The sequence below is a fragment of the Schistocerca americana genome, chromosome 5 (assembly GCF_021461395.2).
Source record: "Schistocerca americana isolate TAMUIC-IGC-003095 chromosome 5, iqSchAmer2.1, whole genome shotgun sequence".
Classification (NCBI taxonomy): Eukaryota; Metazoa; Arthropoda; class Insecta; order Orthoptera; family Acrididae; genus Schistocerca; species Schistocerca americana.
In genome coordinates this window covers 98,905,569-98,924,795 of record NC_060123.1, presented here as the reverse complement: position 1 = coordinate 98,924,795, position 19,227 = coordinate 98,905,569, and the positions used below count along the sequence as shown (strand labels likewise).

General features: G+C 40.8%; 1 protein-coding gene and 1 non-coding gene across 2 annotated transcripts in view; both read left to right on the top strand.

Moving 5' to 3' along the window:
- LOC124616219 (synaptic vesicle glycoprotein 2B-like) overlaps positions 1-19,227 on the top strand; it is a 277,727-nt gene that overhangs the window by 41,837 nt on the left and 216,663 nt on the right. The gene's annotated exons all lie outside the window — the stretch shown is intronic.
- Trnal-caa lies at positions 7,172-7,246 on the top strand. Its single transcript has one exon. It is a non-coding gene; the product is annotated as a tRNA-Leu (tRNA).

Here is a 19,227-nt window from a genome sequence, read left to right as displayed (position 1 = left end):
TTCAAATGAAGACATGAGTCCAATTAAACTGTGCCTCAGAGCATCCTAAACATTTCTTCATCTTCAAGCTTCCTCTTGGCATTCCTTTTAGCACTTCTTGCTTCTTTGGTAACTTGAAGAGCGAATATTTCAGCTTCATGCACCCATTGTCGGCAATGTGCAAGCAATTGATCTTCCATATTAGAGCAACATTTTATGCCTAAATTTCTCAGAACTTCCAACCTTCCTCTCACGCCATCACTGAAACATATCAATGCACCTAGTACCAACTTATAATGTATTTAGTCCTACAAAAACATTCTTGGGTAATCTTTCCCATATGCAATGGTTGAAACTTTCATTTGTATTCTGAGTGCCCCCATGAAGACATTTACTAAGCAAAACCGGGTTACTCAGGTCTCTAAAAATTAGTTTTACTTCATTCATAATAGGCTCAGGAAGAGAATGCTTATGATGGTATATCCAAGAATCTGCTCCTTTAGGGTAAAGTCCGTGAACAGGGTGGTCATCTGTGGACAACTTACGAAAGTAGGTGGGCCATACAGCTTTTCTCATTGCTGTAACATCATTCAGAGGTGCAGTTCGTCTAATGGCCCGTCCATAATAACTCTGAAGGAGGTCTATTTCAGTTTGTCAATCTGCCTCGGTCAGACAAGGATTTTCCATCAGATAGCAACTTTCCTTTTATTTCTCTTCGTAGCTTCCTCAATCTAGCACCCATCCTCTTTTGCACATGTCCACAACACTCCAGTTTTGTTACCAAGGTATCACCATAAACATTGAATTCATTAACTTTATTGAAAGCTTTAGAGTCCCCATCACCTATGTACTTCGTATATCTAACGATATAAACGGGCACCGACCTCTGAAATATTTTTAGAGCTCCATCATACTCCATACCTCCACTGTAACCATCATAATTCTTAGAACACTGATGTTCACCATCTCCTTCAGTGTTACCATGGCAGGCGTGGCAGTACTTAGATAAGCACTCAACATCAACAACTTTTCCATTCTCCAGAGAAGTAGCACTTAAAACACCATTCAAGGAGTGAGGTCCTCGACGTTGCCATGTCCCATCAAGTGCAACACCAATGTCTCTGGTTTCATTAATATTTATAGTTCCTTCTACTGCACGTTTCGTAGATGCTTTAGACACAACCGTCAAGGTACCTAAAAGTATTTTGACGTACTTGCTGAACATGCTGAGAGGAGGAGGAAGGTCCATCAAACCACAAAACGTTTGAGCAGCCTTTCTTTTTCCTTTTCCTATTGCTCGCTTTGCATACACTAACTTCAAATTCACATCATACGAATTATGCACAATGTTCAAAGTCATTTCCGAGATAGATTTATTGCAGGATCTACACAGAACAACTAATTTTGACGCTAAACCCTTCCTGCTACTTTGTTGTTCAGTTATTTCCAGACAGCCTACACCATCACATTGTTTACATTTCGACACTTCCTTTATCAAAGCAGACAAGATACCAACATCAACAACAAATCCACTACAAACAGCGTCATTGTTAACACAAAAATTTGAATCACCAGGAGGCGTGCCATGTGGGAGTTTCTTCCCTGAAGAACTGATACTTAGATTACTTTCAACAGTGTGGCTTGCTTTGTTTGTGAACTGGTTACCACGGAATTTCCTTTTATTGGATTTCTCTATGCGTGCCGTAGTTCGTATTAATTCACACTAAAGGATATGTACTTCCACAAATATATGTAGCACTTGGGCAACAAACATCCAGTAACACGTGAGCAAACTGTTTCAGCGAAACAAAAGCAAATACTAGCAAATATAATCATTTACAGCCTCTAGAAACCTGCACTGTTACCAAAATATACAATGTATCATACGTATAATAGCTGGAAACAGAAAGTTCACAGCTCTTTTCGAAATAATACTGGTTTCTGTAACAGAAATTACGGGGGCGTGACGGCATACATGACCGTATCTTTAAAATTTGGTATATACAGGTCATTTTTCATTTGAAACTCTTAACGGTTATTTCGATGTAATCAGGAAAGACTATAGAATTTAATAAAGGCATTAAAAAAATTCGATTTTCTCACCATTTATAAGTACCCCGTATCCTTAGGCGCAGGCAAAGCATTGTCGATAAAAAAAAAAAATCTGAATGAAGCCAAAGTGAGCGCAAAGAGAGCCAAGCGCGAAGCATTGAACAAACTCGAAATTAAAAATTCCATCTACCGCTGGCAAAAAGTTGAAAGGTATTTTGTCTTGCGTTAAATTAGTAAACGGATCAAAGCTATCTATCCAGCAACTCCATGGCACAGAAACAGAAAATGATAGAGTTATTTGACTGCGGGGCAGAATACCAATTAAAATCGCTAACAGAGGAAAAGGCCGCTGGAACTGATCGGCACCCACACTATTTTAATGCGAAGAACCGTGCCCGTCTTCTAAAATGTTTGTCATACGCTGCTGTACGATCTAGGCGTTAAAAGTAACTGGAAAAAAGTGCGAAGGTCATTCCCAGTTTCGAGAAGGATCATCGAACGAATTCACACAACTAGAGGCCTATAACACTGACGTCTGTTGTAGAGTTTTAGAAAATGTTTATTCTCACGTACGTATTGCAACCTTATTGAAACCGATAATCTCTATAGGAATCAACAGGGATATCACAAACAGCGATACTGCGAAAAGTAGCTCGTTCTGTTCGGAAGGCAGTAGACACTGATGCCCAGACTAACGCTATGTTCTTTGACGTCCGGAAGGCATTCGATACGGTACAGTTCTCTAACGAACAAAAAGCGAGCTGCGGAATATCACGTCAGCCTTGCGATTGGATTGAAGAGCTTCTAGTAAACATAATGCAGAATGTCGTTCTTAATAGAGAGGAGTATTAATGTGTAAAAGTAGCTTCGGGAATTCCTCAAGGGTGAATTATACACTATTTGTGAATATGACCCAGTGGATAACGTCAATAGCTTTATGAGATTTTTCGCAGATGACGCTGTTGTTCGCAGGGCGCCACGCCACGATGCGAGAAAATTATAACGGGCTGGCTCTGAGCACTATGGGACTTAACATCTATGGTCATCAGTTCCGTAGAACTTAGAAATACTTAAACCTAACTAACCTACGGACATCACACAACACCCAGTCATCACGAGGCAGAGAAAATCCCTGACCCCGCCGGGAATCGAACCCGGGCGTGGGAAGCGAGAACGTTACCGCACGACCACGAGCTGCGGACGAAAATTATAACGAAATGCAGGAACACACGTAGAGGATCGGCACTTGGTGGATACAATGGCACTGACTTTCAATATAAGCAAATGTAACGCTTAAGTAAAAATAAGCGGTAAGACCATTTGTTCTTAGATTACACGATTGTTGAACGATCACTGGAAAAAAAATCGCATCCATTAAATACCTGTAAGAATGCGTACACAGTGATTTAAAGTGGAATGACCACGTAAAACCAACTCTAAGAAACACGGATGCAAAACTAAATTTTTTTAGAAGAATCCTCAGGAAGCGTAGTGCCCCACGAAGGAGGTAGGATACAAAACCATGTTTCGAGGGGTGCTTCTGTTGACTGTTGCTTGATCTGACATTTAAAAGGTAAGACCGGCGGAGGAAATACAGATGAAGAGTAAGACGTTTCGTCACAGGCTGGTTTAGTAAGCAGATACAGGAGTCATCGTTATAACAGTTGTAAATTGTCGTAGCTGTGTTGGGAAAGTACCAGAGCTCCAAGCGCTAATAGAAAGCACTGATGCTCCAATCGTTATAGGCACTGACAGCTGGCTAAGGCCGGATATAAGCTCAGCAGAAATTTTTGCCAAGACTAACGGTGTTCCGAAAGGATAGGCTAAACACGGTTGGCGGTGGTGTGTTTGTTGCTGTTAAAAGTACTTTATCTTGTCGCAAAATTGAAGTAGATAGTTCTGTGAGTTAGTATGAGCAGAGGTCATTGTTGGCAACCGGAATAAAATACACTACTGGCTATTAAAATTGTTACACCAAGAAGAAATGCAGATGATAAATGGGTATTGGACAAATATATTAAACTAGAACTGACATGTGATTACGTTTTCACGCAATTTGGGTGCATAGATCCTGAGAAATCAGTATCCAGAACAACCACCTCTGGCCGTAATAACGGCCCTGATACGCCTGGGCATTGAGTCAAACAGAGCTTGGATGGCGTGTACAAGTACAGCTGCCCATGCAGCTTCAACACGATACCACAGTTCATCAAGAGTAGTGACTGGCGTATTGTGACGAGCCACTTGCTTGGCCACCATTGACCAGACGTTTTCAGTTGGTGAGAGATCTGGAGAATGTGCTGGCCAGGGCAGCAGTCGAACATTTTCTGTATCCAGAAAGGTCCGTACAGGACCTGCAACATGCGGTCGTGCATTATCCTGCTGAAATGTAGGTTTTCCCAGGGATCGAATGAAGGGTAGAGCCACGGGTCGTAACACATCTGAAATGTAACGTCCACTGTTCAAAGTGACGTCAATGCGAACAAGAGGTGACCGAGACGAGTAACCAATGGCACCCCATACCATCACGCCGGGTGATACGCCAGCATGGCAATGACGAATACACGCTTCCAATGTGCGTTCACCTCGATGTCGCCAAACACGAATGCGACCATCATGATCCTGTATGCAGAACCTGGATTCATCCGAAAAAATGACTATTTGCCATTCGTGCACCCAGTTTCGTCGCTGAGTACACCATCGCAGGCGCTCCTGTCTGTGATGCAGCGTCAACGGTAACCGCAGCCATGGTCTCCGAGCTGATACTCCATGCTGCTGCAAACTTCGTCGAACTGTTCGTGCAGATGGTTGTTGTGCAAACGTCCCCATATGTTGACTCAGGGATCGAGACGTAGCCATGCGGATAAGATACCTGTCATCTCGACTGCTAGTGATACGAGGCCGTTGGGATCCAGCACGGCGTTCCGTATCACCCTCCTGAACCCACCGATTCCATATTCTGCTAACAGTCATTGGATCTCGACCAGCCCGAGCAGCAATGTCGCGATACGATAAACCGCAATCGCGATAGGCTACAATCCGACCTTTGTCAAAGTCGGAAAAGTGATGTTACGCATTTCTCCTCCTTACAAGAGGCATCACAACATCGTTTCACCAGGCAACGCCGGTCAACTGCTGTTTGTGTATGAGAAATCGGTTGGAAACTTCCCTCATGTCAGCACGTTGTAGATGTCGCCACCTGCGCCAACTTTGTGTGAATGCTCTGGAAAGGTAATCATTTGCATATCACAGTATCTTCTTCCTGTCGGTTAAATTTTACGTCTGTAGCACGTCATCTTCGTGGTGTACCAATTTAAATGGCCAGTAGTGTAATAATTGGATCCTTTTACCGACCTCCTACTTTAGATGATACAGCTGCTTAAAGGTTCAAAGAAAACTTTAGGTCGATTTCAAACACGTACCCTACTCATATGATTATAGTTGGTGGTGATTTTAATTTACCCTCGATAGGTTAGCAAAAATACGTGTTTAATTCCGCAGGTACGCATAAAACATCATCCGAAATTGTGCTAAACGCATTCTCTGAAAATTATTTGCAGCAGTTAGTTCATGAGCCCACACAAATAGTAAACGGTTGTGAAAACACACTTGACCTATTAGCAACAAATAATCCTGAATTAATAACGAGCATCAAAACGCATACAGAAATTAGTGAATTTTGTATCCCGCCTGGAAGGCGGTGCGTGGGTCTGCTCCTGTAAACTGAAGGGTAGGCCGAATGTACGAAGTGAGTAGGAGCAGGAAAAGATGAAATACTCCCGTACTGCATAAAGGGTAAAGCTCTTTTACTGGTGTATGAACATATGCAACTGATATTACTTAACTTTGCGTACAGATGAGCAAGTAGATGCGCTAACAGCTACTAGTAGTTGGACAAACTACCACTGAAGTAACAAACTCTGTAATGGCTAGCCCCCTATGAAGTAGAAACCATGTTGCTACGATGTCTCCTCGGAATCAAAACGGCTGAATCTGGAGCGGCGCTCGTAGAGCTGCACAGTGCTGGCTAGAGGGCGCTGTCGTCGGTGTCGGTGTCGTGGTATCGTAGCTACCGTTACCACAGTGAACACAGGGTTGTCGTAGCGAGATTGAATATTGTAACCCCCAAATCCTCCAAAAATAAACGAAAAATATACCTATTCAAAAAAGCAGAAAAAATTCACTTGACGCCTTGCTGAGAGACAATCTCCACTCCTTCGAAATTAACAATGTAAGTGTAGACCAGATGTGGCTTGAATTCAAAGAAATAGTTTGCGAAGCAATTAAAAGATTTATACCAAATAAATTAACAAACGACGGAGCTGATCCCCATGGTACACAAAACGGGTCAGAGCACTTTGCAGAAACATGCCAAATTTAAACAGAAGCAAAATCCCCAAGATTGGCGATCTTTTACAGAAGCTCGAAATTTAGCGCGGACTTCAATGCGAGATGCTTATAACAGTTTCCACAACGAAATTTTGTCTCGAAACCTGGCAGAAAATCCAAAACGATTCTGGTCGTATGTGAAGTATCTTAGCGGCAAGAAACAATCAATGCCTTGAAACTTCCTGGCAGATTAAAACTGTGTGCCCGACCGAGACTCGAACTCGGGACCTTTGCCTTTCGCGGGCAAGTGCTCTACCAACTGAGCTACCGAAGCACGACTCACGCCCGGTACTCACAGCTTTACTTCCGCCAGTACCTCGTCTCCTACCTTCCAAACTTTACAGAAGCTCTCCTGCGAACCTTGCAGAACTAGCACTCCTGAAAGAAAGGATATTGCGGAGACATGGCTTAGCCACAGCCTGGGGGATGTTTCCAGAATGAGATTTTCACTCTGCAGCGGAGTGTGCGCTGATATGAAACTTCCTGGCAGAAGTAAAGCTGAGAGTACCGGGCGTGAGTCGTGCTTCGGTAGCTCAGTTGGTAGAGCACTTGCTTGCGAAAGGCTAAGGTCCCGAGTTCGAGTCTCGGTCGGGCGCACAGTTTTAATTCTGTGGCTAAGCCATGTCTCCGCAATATCCTTTCTTTCAGGAGTGCTAGTTCTGCAAGGTTCGCAGGAGAGCTTCTGTAAAGTTTGGAAGGTAGGAGACGAGGTACTGGCAGAAGTAAAGCTGTGAGTACCGGGCGTGAGTCGTGCTTCGGTAGCTCAGTTGGTAGAGCACTTGCCCGCAAAAGGCAAAGGTCCCGAGTTCGAGTCTCGGTCGGGCACACAGTTTTAATCTGCCAGGAAGTTTCATATCAGCGCACACTCCGCTGCAGAGTGAAAATCTCATTCTGGAATCAATGCCTTCTTTGCAAGATAGCAATGGAGATACCAGAATTCGAATCGAGAACAGCTGCCAACATGAGTAACGTAGAAGTAAATATCCTCGGAGTAGGGAAGCAGCTTAAATCACTTAATAAAAGCAAGTTTTTTGGTCCTGACTGTATACCAATTAGGTTCCTTTCGGAGTATGCTGATGCATTAGCTCCATTCTTAACAATCATATACAACCGTTCGCTCGACGAAAGATCCGTACCCAAAGACTGGAAAGTTGCACAGGTCACACGAATATTCAAGAAATGTAGTAGGAGTATTCCACTAAATTACAGGCACATATCGTTAACGTCGATATGCAGTAGGATTTTAGAACATATATTATGTTCGAACATAATGAATTACCTCGAAGAAAACGGTCTAGTGACACACAGTCCACATGGGTTTAGAAAACATCGTTCTTTTGAAACACAACTAGCTGTTTATTCACATGAAGTGCTGAGTGCTATTGACAAGGGATTTCAGATCGGGTCCGTATTTCTGGATTTCTGGAAGGCTTTTGACACTGCCACACAAGCGGCTTGTAGTGAAATTGCGTGCTTATGGAATATCGTCTCAGCTATGTGACTGGATCTGTTGTTTCCTGTCAGAGAGGTCACAGTTCGTTGTAACTGATGGAAAGTCATCGAGTAAAACAGAAGTGATTTCTAGCGTTCCCCAAGGTAGTGTTATAGGCCCTTTGCTGTTCCTTATCTATATAAACGATTTGAGAGACAATCTGAGCGGCCGTCTTCGGTTGTTTGCAGATGACGTTGTCATTTATTGACTAATAAAGTCATCAGAAGATCAAAACAAATTGCAAAACGATTTAGAAAAGATATCAGAATGGTGCGAAAATTGGCAGCTGACCCTAAATAACGAGAAGTGTGAGGTCATTCACATGAGTGCTAAAAGGAATTCGTTAAACTTCGGTTACACGAGCAATCAGTCAAATGTAAATGCCGTAAAGTCAACCAAATACCTAGAAATTACTATTACGAACAACTAAATTTGGAAGGAACACACAGAAAATGTTGTGGGGACGGCTAACCAAAGACTGCATTTTATTGGCAGGACACTTAGAAAATGTAACAGACCTACTAAGGAGACTGCCTACACTACGCTTATCCGTCCTCTTTTAGAATACTGCTGCGCGGTTTGGGATCCTTACCAGATAGGACTGTCGGAGTACACGGAAAAAGTTCAAATAAGGGCAGCACGTTTTGTATTATCGCGAAATATGGGAGAGAGTGTGATACAGGTTTTGGGCTGGACATCATTAAAAGAAAGGCGTTTTTCGTTGCTACGGAATCTTCTCAAGAAATTCCAATCACCAATTTTCTCTTCCGAATGCGAAAATATTTTGTTGACACCGACCTACATAGGGAGAAACGATCACTACGATAAAATAAGAGAAATCAGAGCTCGTACGGAAAGATATAGGTGTTCGTTCTTTCCGCGCGCTGTACGAGATTGGAATAATAGAGAATTGTGAAGGTGTTTCGATCAACCCTCTACCAGGTACTTAAATGTTATTTGTGGAGTATCCATGTAGATGTAGATGTAGATGTTCTCAATTATTTTGGGTCCGTTTTTCTCATGCATGTTTCAGTGGGATGTACAAGAAGGTTTGAAATAAAGTAAAATTATACACCTTTTTAAAACGCAAACATGTTGGAGAGCAGCCAGATGGTGAAAGTTTTCCCTATTCGATTCGTGAAAGAGGCAGGACAACATGCATAACTACATTTTGATTTTGAGCAATATTTCAGTCGCCTCATTGCTCCTTCATAGGGTTTTTAATTCAGAACTCTGAACAAATATGCAATCAGTAACGTAAAGCAGAGTAACCTCCCCTCAGCCGACGCACTGCTATGGAGTTCCCATTATGCCCATCGTCAAATCCGCCACTGCAAGCAATGTTTTCAAAAATGATTTAATACGCTAAAGAGAACGATTATTACGTGGAATAAAATCTAACAATGAGAGGCTGTAAACAATCGATTGGTGTTGAGAGGCAGTCAGACAGAGAGAGTTGCCAGCGAAGAAGCGCGTATGTGAACGCAGATAGCCTAAAGAGACGAGTAACAAATGAGTGCTACAGTGCAACAATTCAAACATATTTCTTTATAATGTGCAACGACTGTTACAGTCTGTGTGTGATTACACCACCATTTACACAAGCACTGTACGATACTGCAGTTTAACTATCACGTCACGTGGTAGTGTGGACATGACGGAATCCAGTTGCAAGGTAAAAACTAACCAGCTCGCCACAGCCTCCCAAGACATAATTTTAAGCTGGCATGCATGCTGTCGTATGTGTTCATTCTGTAAATACTGCTCGCCAAATTTTTTAACTGTGAACAGTGTTCTTTCTGTAACGTGCACGATTATAATGAAGTGATTGCTACCCTCTTTGATTTGTACTTTTTCCCTATTCTCAGTTTCAAAGGACTGAAATTGAACAGTGTGCTTAAGTTAATAATTATAGTGCGTTTAAAATAATGCCCGACTTTTAACGTTGGGCTCACGGGAGCGGACTTGACGCCATTGCACAGGCGAGCCGCTTTCCCTATCACTCCGCCAGCAGTTCGGCTGGTAAAGTGCTGATTGTTTTGTGTTGGCATTGCATTAATAACAACAGTGGAGCATGTCTGAACAACAGTTTCGCAGTAAAATTTGTCCTCCAAGAACACGGTTACTGGCTGCAAAGATAATGTTCTGCTGCAAAATAATCCTCCGAATTCGACAATAATAACGGGCAATAATGCTATGGAGGAAAGCGGATATTTTGCTCTGGATAGAAAGAAATGTTCCATTGGATAAAGTTGAATGTAGCATACATATGGGAGAGTTAATGAACTTGTGCTATACAAGCTGAGCACTCCACGCTACCAGGTCGACGAACTAGCTAACGCTAAATTATGTAGTTTGATCAGGCTTTCTCCATATCATGCTCATTTAAATCTGACTGAGGGTACACGGACCTTATAGCTGAAAAGTAATGTGGCAAAAAACAGCAAGAAATTTACACTCAGTGAGGTTGAAATGCTGACAAAAGAAATCATTGCAAATGTTACTTTACACGTCTGTTCTCGAGTTGTCAGCCATACCAAGAAGATAGTTGAGGAGAGGGGATTCATGAAGGACTCTGACGAGTTTTGAGTAATACATAACTTCTCTTGTTGCCATGTTAAAATCTGCCTCTTTTGCCAAAAATCAACAGTGTGTCACAGTCTGATGCAGTTGAAAAATAAATATTTACTGTATCCTGAAACAGTACAATATCAAATTAGCAACTGATGGCAAGAAAGATCAATACTTTATGAAAAAGCCCAATCTCAGTACAAAAATCAGAGTGTAACTTCTTCACTTGTAGTGTTGCAAAACCTACAGCTATTATCGTTTCACCAACTGTTGGTGGTCCTTAAAAATTACGTCATTTCTTTGAAACTGATCTGTAGTTGCTTGAATATCGCGGTAGTTATGAAAGTTTCACATATTAATCATATGACAAAATACTTTCCTCTTTGCTTGCTGTTATTTGGCAAAATCTTGTTTCATTATCTCTGACCGTTTATGAGCTGCAAGGGCTTCGTGAATATTTCACTGGGGCTTGCTTTCATGACAGAGCACTCTTCACATACATTCCATTTTCTCGACACTGGAGACAGATGCGATAGCCTTCCAAGTTTAAAGAATAATTCAGTATGTTATCTACATTTGATAGCAGCAGTATATGACGTACCAAGAACCAACGGTAAATTCATAGAGACCCTTATTTTTCACTGCAAACTTTAAGAATTTCGTACAGTAGTTTACTTAATATCGAAGTATCACAATAACTATAACCACTAGCGATATGATGGACAGTTCATCATGAAGCTGAAGAAATAAGCTATTAGACATGCGAGAATCAGAGTTTAATCAGAGTTTATACCGAAGAGTTTCTTTCAAATCGTTTGAGAAAAATCGCTAATCGGCTAGCTTGCTGTTCAGGAAGGCAATTTCTGCGCCGAATAGGCCTAGCATTCTCGCCACCTGCTGATAGGCGCAGCACACGCCGGCAGCTACGCATTTTTCTTAATGGCCGGTTCCCACTAGGGATGGCGCACATCAAAACCGCGCGGCAACGGCCTGACTGCCATGGAAACGCCGTCAGCGACGCGACACGGAGGGATCTACGTCGCGGTTTGCCCATGTCGAACCGCTGCCGCGTGCCGCGCTTCAGGTCCGCGCCGCCAATCACAGAACGCGCTCAGCGTGACGTCAGGTACGGAACCCCGAGCCACACGAACTTTGCCGAACCGCTGTTGAGGAGACGGCGGCAGCTATGAAATGTTTATCATCCGATTTCCAGGAAACTATCCAGTAGAAGAATTTGATTCTTGTGTATGTTACAGCCTGATATCTTCTCTCGATGAAGGACCGAATTTCTCTTCGTTTTTCGTCGTGGTTACTTGCTGCATCGCGTTTACGTGAACGATTACACGAAATTTTAATGGGTGTGCAGAGGTAAAAACGCATTGCGTTGACTTCGCGTACTGTTCGTTTTAGGTAATACATTATTTCGTATGAAATTTAGTCAACATATCTAAATTGTTTTTATAGCTGAGAGCAGAACGATAGCTATCACCGTTCTCGAGAAGATATGTCGGCGGACGGGTTGTGCGGAGACCGCGCGCGGGTTGCTCGCGATGCGACCGATACTTCGTCCTGCTCGTCGTAAACCATGTGGCTGTATCAACCGCAAATTTCGCAAATGGTTGAAGAAATCGAAACTTTTTTTTTTTTTGCAAACAATAACTTGTATAAAGTCATGTATTTCGTCGCATGATAAATATCCAAAATCTATTTATCTACCGTGATACGAAAGTAGCAACAGTTTTTCAGAATGGACAGATGAAGTTTTATAAACGGTATTTAATAGTATGTGGAATGAGAATTACAGTGACATGGAACACGCTAATATTTACAATATTCTATATAGACTTACAGAAGTTAAACCGAAACTAATTTGCTGGTATGTCATAAGATGTAATTTGCTAAGTATCTACAGCTATTGATTATGTCCTTTGGTAAGTAACAAACGTTTTTTTCTTGCTCCAGTGTACTTTACTTGTTCAAGACGCGTTTTGATTTTTGCTTTAAGGCATCTTCGGTGGAATCTAGAATGATACAGTTTTGTTTTAATATGTGATACTTGCAGATTATAAAACAGTTCACTTTTTTTTACGTGAATAACTGATTACTTACAGTTAATCGAGTTTTTGGCGAACATCTGCGTTTCCCCTCACCTGGTCACATGCTGGAGGTTGAACTAAAACTTAGCTTATGGAACATAAGCACATTTTCATGTTCGCTCTTTTTTCTTCTGTCACCAGCTGCAGACATTTTACCGAAAACTCCGATTTAAAGTCGTAACTATAGTGTTTTCACCTTATGTCCCTTCCTATTTGGTTTGTTTGTGTATATGTTGCCAACCTATAGAATTATATGCTGAAAACTAATGTTTGTTTATTTCTGTTCTCTTACGTCTGTATGTGTGTGTGGCTAGCCAGTGATAGTTATAGAAAGTTGAAAGTGAATGCAGTAGTAGCCAGACAGTGTTTGAAAGGTTTTTTTACCGAAAGATTTTACATCCCTGATCGAATCTTTGTATCAAACACCTTGGCATAAAGCACCAAATATAATATTATGTGAATCATTTTCAATATCCATTAAGTCTCACTGATCACAGTCTTGCAAGTAGTTATGAAGGGCCAGTCATAATAATTGCTTTCACAGTGACCACTTTAGGCGTTATACTCCAATTGCCGATTCCGTATTTGCTTACCATTGGTAAGCCTTGGTCTCAGATGGTTCAAATGGCTCTGAGCACTATGGGATTTAACATCTGAGGTCATCAGTCCCCTAGAACTTAGAACTACTTAAACCTAACTAACCTAAGGACATCAAACACATCCATGTCTGAGGCAGGATTCGAACCTGTGACCGTAGCGGTCGCACGGTTCCAGACTGAAGCGCCTAGAACCACTTGGCCACACCAGCCAACTCCTTGGTTTCACTCTACCATTTAGCCTCCATTACCAAACTGACCATTCTTTGATACCTCATAATATGTCCTATAAACTAACCCCTCTTGTAGTCAAGTTGTGCCATAATTTCCTCTTCCTTCTCTCTTTAATTCCGTACCTCTTCTTTAGTTACACGATACTTGTATCTAATCCTCAGCATTCTTATGTATCATCACGTTTTGAAAGCGTCCATTGTCTTCTTGACAGAAGTGTTCATTGTCCACGTTTCACTTACATACAAGGCTACACTCCACACAAATACCTTTGTAAAATAGTACCCAACCATTAGAATCTCTACTCCATGTGAACAAATTTTCTTTATCAGAATGCTTTTCTTGCTATTGACAGTCTTCATTTTATATCCTCTCTACTTCTGCCTTCTCAGTTACTGTTTCCTTTCAAATCATTGAAGTCTTAGAAATGCAGTTTGGTTTCTGTACAAGTTGTAGATAATATTGTGTCCCTGTGTTTTATCTGTGACATCTCCAGAGCTTCAAAGAATGATTTTCAATTAAGATTATCAAAAGCTTTCTCTAAACATGCAAATGCTATAAACACAGTTTTGCAGTTCTTCAGTCTGTCTACTTACCTAAGTGGTAGGATCAGTATTGCCTTGCGTGTTCAGACATTTCACATGAATCTAACATTGTGCTTATGTTAGTTTGTATAGCCCCTCCCCCTCTCCTCTCTACATATTCCTTTCACTTTCTAGACTTCTCTTATTTGCTTAGTTCTGGCTTGCCAAATGAATTCTTGACAGTTGCTTCTCCTTTGAGCAAAGTTTTCTTTCTTCTTTCTCATTTTCATTCTCCTATGTTTTCCAAGTGCAAAATAGCGTTGCAACTTTTCAACTCTCTGTAAACGTCATGTTTAGACATTTCTACTTCTACTTCTACTTTATTTGTTCTATTTTTATATTTTTCCCTCTTGTCAATTAAATTTAATATATCACATTTTACCCAACAATTTCTACTGTACCTTTTTCCCGTTCACATACTCTGCTAAATTCACCACTTCTTCTCTCAAAGATATCCATTCATATTCTAGCAGATTCGTTTATCTATTTCAGTCAGTTGTTGCATTACGGTATCGAAAAACTGTGGGTCTTGACTTATTCAAGTTCCATCTCCTTAATTAGCTACTGTTTACTGTCTCCTTAGTTGTAAACTGCAGCTCATAACCAATAAATTATTGTCAGTTTGCGTCTGCACTGGGAACTGTCTTACAATTTAAAATCTGGTTTCGAAAACTGTGTTCCAAATATGTATTATTCTTTCAAGCAAGGTGCTGGCGATGATTACATTATGCTGTATCAGGTGGCTTCTGCTTTCATCCCTTCTCCCAAGCCTTTGTGTTCTTACTGTTTTCTTGTACCTGCTACCGTATAACATTTTAAATTTTTGTCTCAGTTAACTATCTGAATGTGTTAGGAGATAGTGAACAATCATGAACGGTAGTTATGAAATCTGTTTATGGTGAAATGAGAAAACACAAATAATGAAATATGTGAAAGAGGACATTGTACAGAAAATGGAAAATTTGTATGTCTTCACCCAACTTCGTCTTCCCTTCATGTAAGTGCACAATATAGTTAATCAAATGCACTGGGCATTTCAGTGGGTCCCGCCCCATGCCTCAGTGCCTGTCCGTCATTGGCTATCGCTAGCATCTGCTGCTTCCAGATGCGTACTTGGATAAAAACTTTTGGTTTTGCCTTTTTTTTTCTTTTTTAAAAGAAATGAGGTGGTTAATAATACCCACTAATCAACTGTGTATTGTGATAATTTTCCTGTACATTGTCTGATCTGTTCCTGACATTAAGAAGCTTTTATATCAGCTCATTTTACTCTTTGCCAAACTTCACATAATCGTTTTGTGAATTCTTTTACTGACTCGGTTTTAGCTCCAAGCTTGGATTTTATCATGTCAAAAGGAAACTGCTTTTTTCTGACATATACCACCTTGTATTTTAAAACACGAGTACTGCTGTGAACTTAAGAGTTGTAGAAACTATTGTGCTGGCTGTTAACATAGTGGCATAACATTTTGGAAATTGTCCTGTGAACCCTTTCTGTTAGTCCATTTGCTTGTGTATGGAAAGGACTTGGTCTTAAATTGCGAAAATGAAGTAGACAATACAATTGTTTCATTAGATTCAATATAAAATTCGTACCTTGGTCTGTTAGTGTGCTAATCATTACTCCAAAATTAAGGTTCCATTTATTTACGTTGGCTTGTACTACTGTGTTAGCTTGCTGGTCTGGGATTCAATATAAAATTCGTACCTTGGTCTGTTAGTGTGCTAATCATTACTCCAAAATTAAGGTTCCATTTATTTACGTTGGCTTGTACTACTGTGTTAGCTCGCTGGTCTGGGATTACTACTGTTTCAATATATTGGGAAATATTATTGGTGATATGTACTTCTTCCCATCAGGAGTTCTATTTCACATCACATTCCCTACTTTTCCACCAATATTTTTCAGCAGCTCTCCTATCTGTGCTTCTGTGACTGTCATGATCTTCTATCATGTTGTCATGCACTTGGCACTTGTTGCAAAACTTTGACCCTGAATGCTGCTGGGGCTATGAAGGGTGATCTGCAATTTTGTTGATTTGTAGAGCAAGCGGTCATGCATCACAAACTGAGGCTGCAGTTTGAATGCCTGACAGTCTACGTCACTTGCTTGTGCCTCCTCCCATTCAGAGACATTTTTACCTGTTGTTTACAGTACCCTCTGCTAGCATCTCCTTTCCTGTCAAGTAACTTTTCTGTTCTGGCTTGTTAAGTTGTAGAGAGACATAAGCCACAGGATGTTTTTTATCATCTAAATTTTGACTGGGAAGGAACCCCTCCAATACGAGGTTGCAAGTTCAATTTTTAGAGAGGCTCATTTGAAAGTGTCATTTAATAATGGCAGGAAAAATATTAGCTGCTAATGACTCACCATGTGCACCAGGACAGCAACAGAAAATTAGTGTCCATGAGGTGCAGAGATTGACCTTCTATGGGATGTATGTGTTACACTTCACAAAATGGACATCATCAACATTAAGGAAATATTCAAAACTAACCATTAACTTGCATCATGAACACTGAATGAAAAATGGCATGCCACAATGATTACAAAGGTTCACACCAAGTAGACTAAAGATGAACTCCTTGGGAGTTACAAACAATGCAGGGCATTCAGCGAAGTATCCACACGTAAAGAATGCATGTAGAATCATATTGATTAATGGAGTGATGAAAGCTGATGGAATGTGATGGCATGCAACCAAATGCAGAATAATCTATCATGGAACCAATAATGAAACTGGCTATCCTTGAAGGCATAGCTGCAAATAGTGCAATTGTCTGTTTTATAGCCACAGAAAAAAAAAATCCAGAGGCTGAGAATGCGATTTTCGCTGTGCAGCGGTGTGTGCACTGATATGAAACTTCCTGGCAGATTAAAACTATTCGCTGGACCGAGACTCAAACTTGGGACCTTTGCCTATCGGGGGCAAGTGCTCTACCAACTGTGCTACCCAAGCACGATTCACGACCCATCCCCACAGCTTCAATTCTGCCAGTACCTCATCTCCTTCCTTCCAAACTTCACAGGAGCTCTTCTGTGAACGTGATTTCCCTAAATCACTCCAAGCAAATGCCAGGATGGTTCCTTTGAAAGGTCACGGCCGACAGCCTGGGGGATGCTTCCAGAATGAGATTTTCACTCTACAGCAGAGTGTGCACCGATATGAAACTTTCTGGCAGAGTGTGCACCGATATGAAACCTTCTGGCAGATTAAAACTGTGTGCCAGACAGAGACTCGAACTCAGAACCTTTTGCACACAGTTTTAATCTGCCAGGAAATTTCATCCACAGGCTGAGTTTGTCCAGTTGTTCCAGGTGGTATGAACTGCAATGCCAGATACTTTTCGGGAGGCATAGTTTGCTCTAAAGGAGTATGATTTTTATGTGCAGACCTGGAATCAAGCAAGGGAAGTTATTTTGATCAGCTATTGGCCAAAAGCAGTGCTCATACCATAGTTGGAGTTCTATTACACCCATTTTACCACTTTTGATCATTGTGATGTAAATATTCCCTACTGCCCTAGCAAGATCATGCACACAAGAAAGAATCATAGAGTGCAGAGCATCTCTGACCTATCACAGCACAATAAATAACTTTCAGCTGATTTACCATCCAGATTCAAAGTCAGCATAATTGTATATGAATGTGTTGAGGCATCGATGTTAGTTGATATTGATACAACTCTTTTGGTACCTCTAATTTCAAGGGTTCCTTTCATATTCATTTCCTTGTCAAAGCCTGATTGGTCAGAGTTCAAAATTTCTGAATGATGGGATGTGTTTGTTTATCTCATCTGCAAATTTTTGGGCCAGTTGCGCAGTTTTGTGTGCATTGTTAAGTTCACATTTTATTTGAAATTTAAGTATCTTATGTTTTCCAGTTCTGTAGCACTGTTTGAAGTTACGTAACCATCCATTGATTTCCTTGAAACCACTGTAATCTACGTGATGCCCAGTTTGATGTGCATAACATAATAGGCCACTATCTGTGCACATCCTGTAAACTGTGATGAGCAGCCTTGAAATGTGGAAACACCAGTTTTTGTAACAAGTGTGCCTTGTCCTCCCGTGAAAATCCATAGTGTTTCTTTGGTGCTAAATGGTCCTATTGCTGCAGATTTATTTGAAATCTATTCATAACTGTTGTTTTGCTATAGTTCAGATGATCTTCTGTGTACATTATTATGTTTAGTAGGCCGTTCCTCGGACAATGATTGTCCTTTACTATGTTTCACTAGAGAGGGGATTTATGGTTCCCTTCCTGGCAAGGATGATGAACTACATGGCTGGACACCTGTTTCAATATCACTCACTTGTTAAGCAATTATCATCTTCATTGTACTTCTCATGTATATTGTCCACCCTGTGAAGCATGTATGACAGCAAAGATTGCACTGACTCAACTTGCAGAAACAGTAATATTTCATCTGCCACTTCTTCCTCACTCTGCAAGATTCCTTGAGGTCCTTTCTGATGAAATGTCAACTTCAGCAACTGTTGTTGTAGATATAACACAATGTTTGCTTTGTTTACCATTACCATTGCTCTGCTTTGTATGAACACCACTAGCACTGTTGCGAGTTACTTGTCACATAAGCAGGTCAATTGTGCTCCATAACCTCATGCTGTGCTCATCCCCTGTTGCCATAAGAACCAGTATTGTGGTTGCATGGTATACAATATGTAGAGTGTAAGATTCTGTACATATCATTGGTTTTTTGTGAGCTCGCATTTGAGAGGTTCCTTGTGATAGACACTTGGGTGCTCTATTACTGGAATCACAAGAAAGGATGATTTTTTTTTTTTTAATCTGGAAATGTAAGTATTGGATCTGAGGATCTGAGGTCAGTGCTTTTTTGCAATGTTTCAAATACTGTTTGGTGGTCTGTTGTCCATTAGAATTTTACAATTTTTCACAACATCTGGTTCAGTGGTTTGGCTATTTTTGAAAAATCTTTAATGAATTTTCTATAATAATTGCATAGACATAGGAATGGCTGAAGCTATTTGGTTATTTGTGGTGTTGTGAAGTCATGGACTGCTGACATTAATTGGGGATCAGTTTTTTTACATCTTCTGCACTAATAGCCAAGGTATTCAACTTTTGTTTGCAGAAAATGGCATTCATCCGAGTGTTAGACATGCTGTCCATAGTCTGCTAAACACGTCTTCCAAATATTTGATGTGCTCTTTCATATCTCTCAAAATACAATGATTTTGTGTAATAATGTCA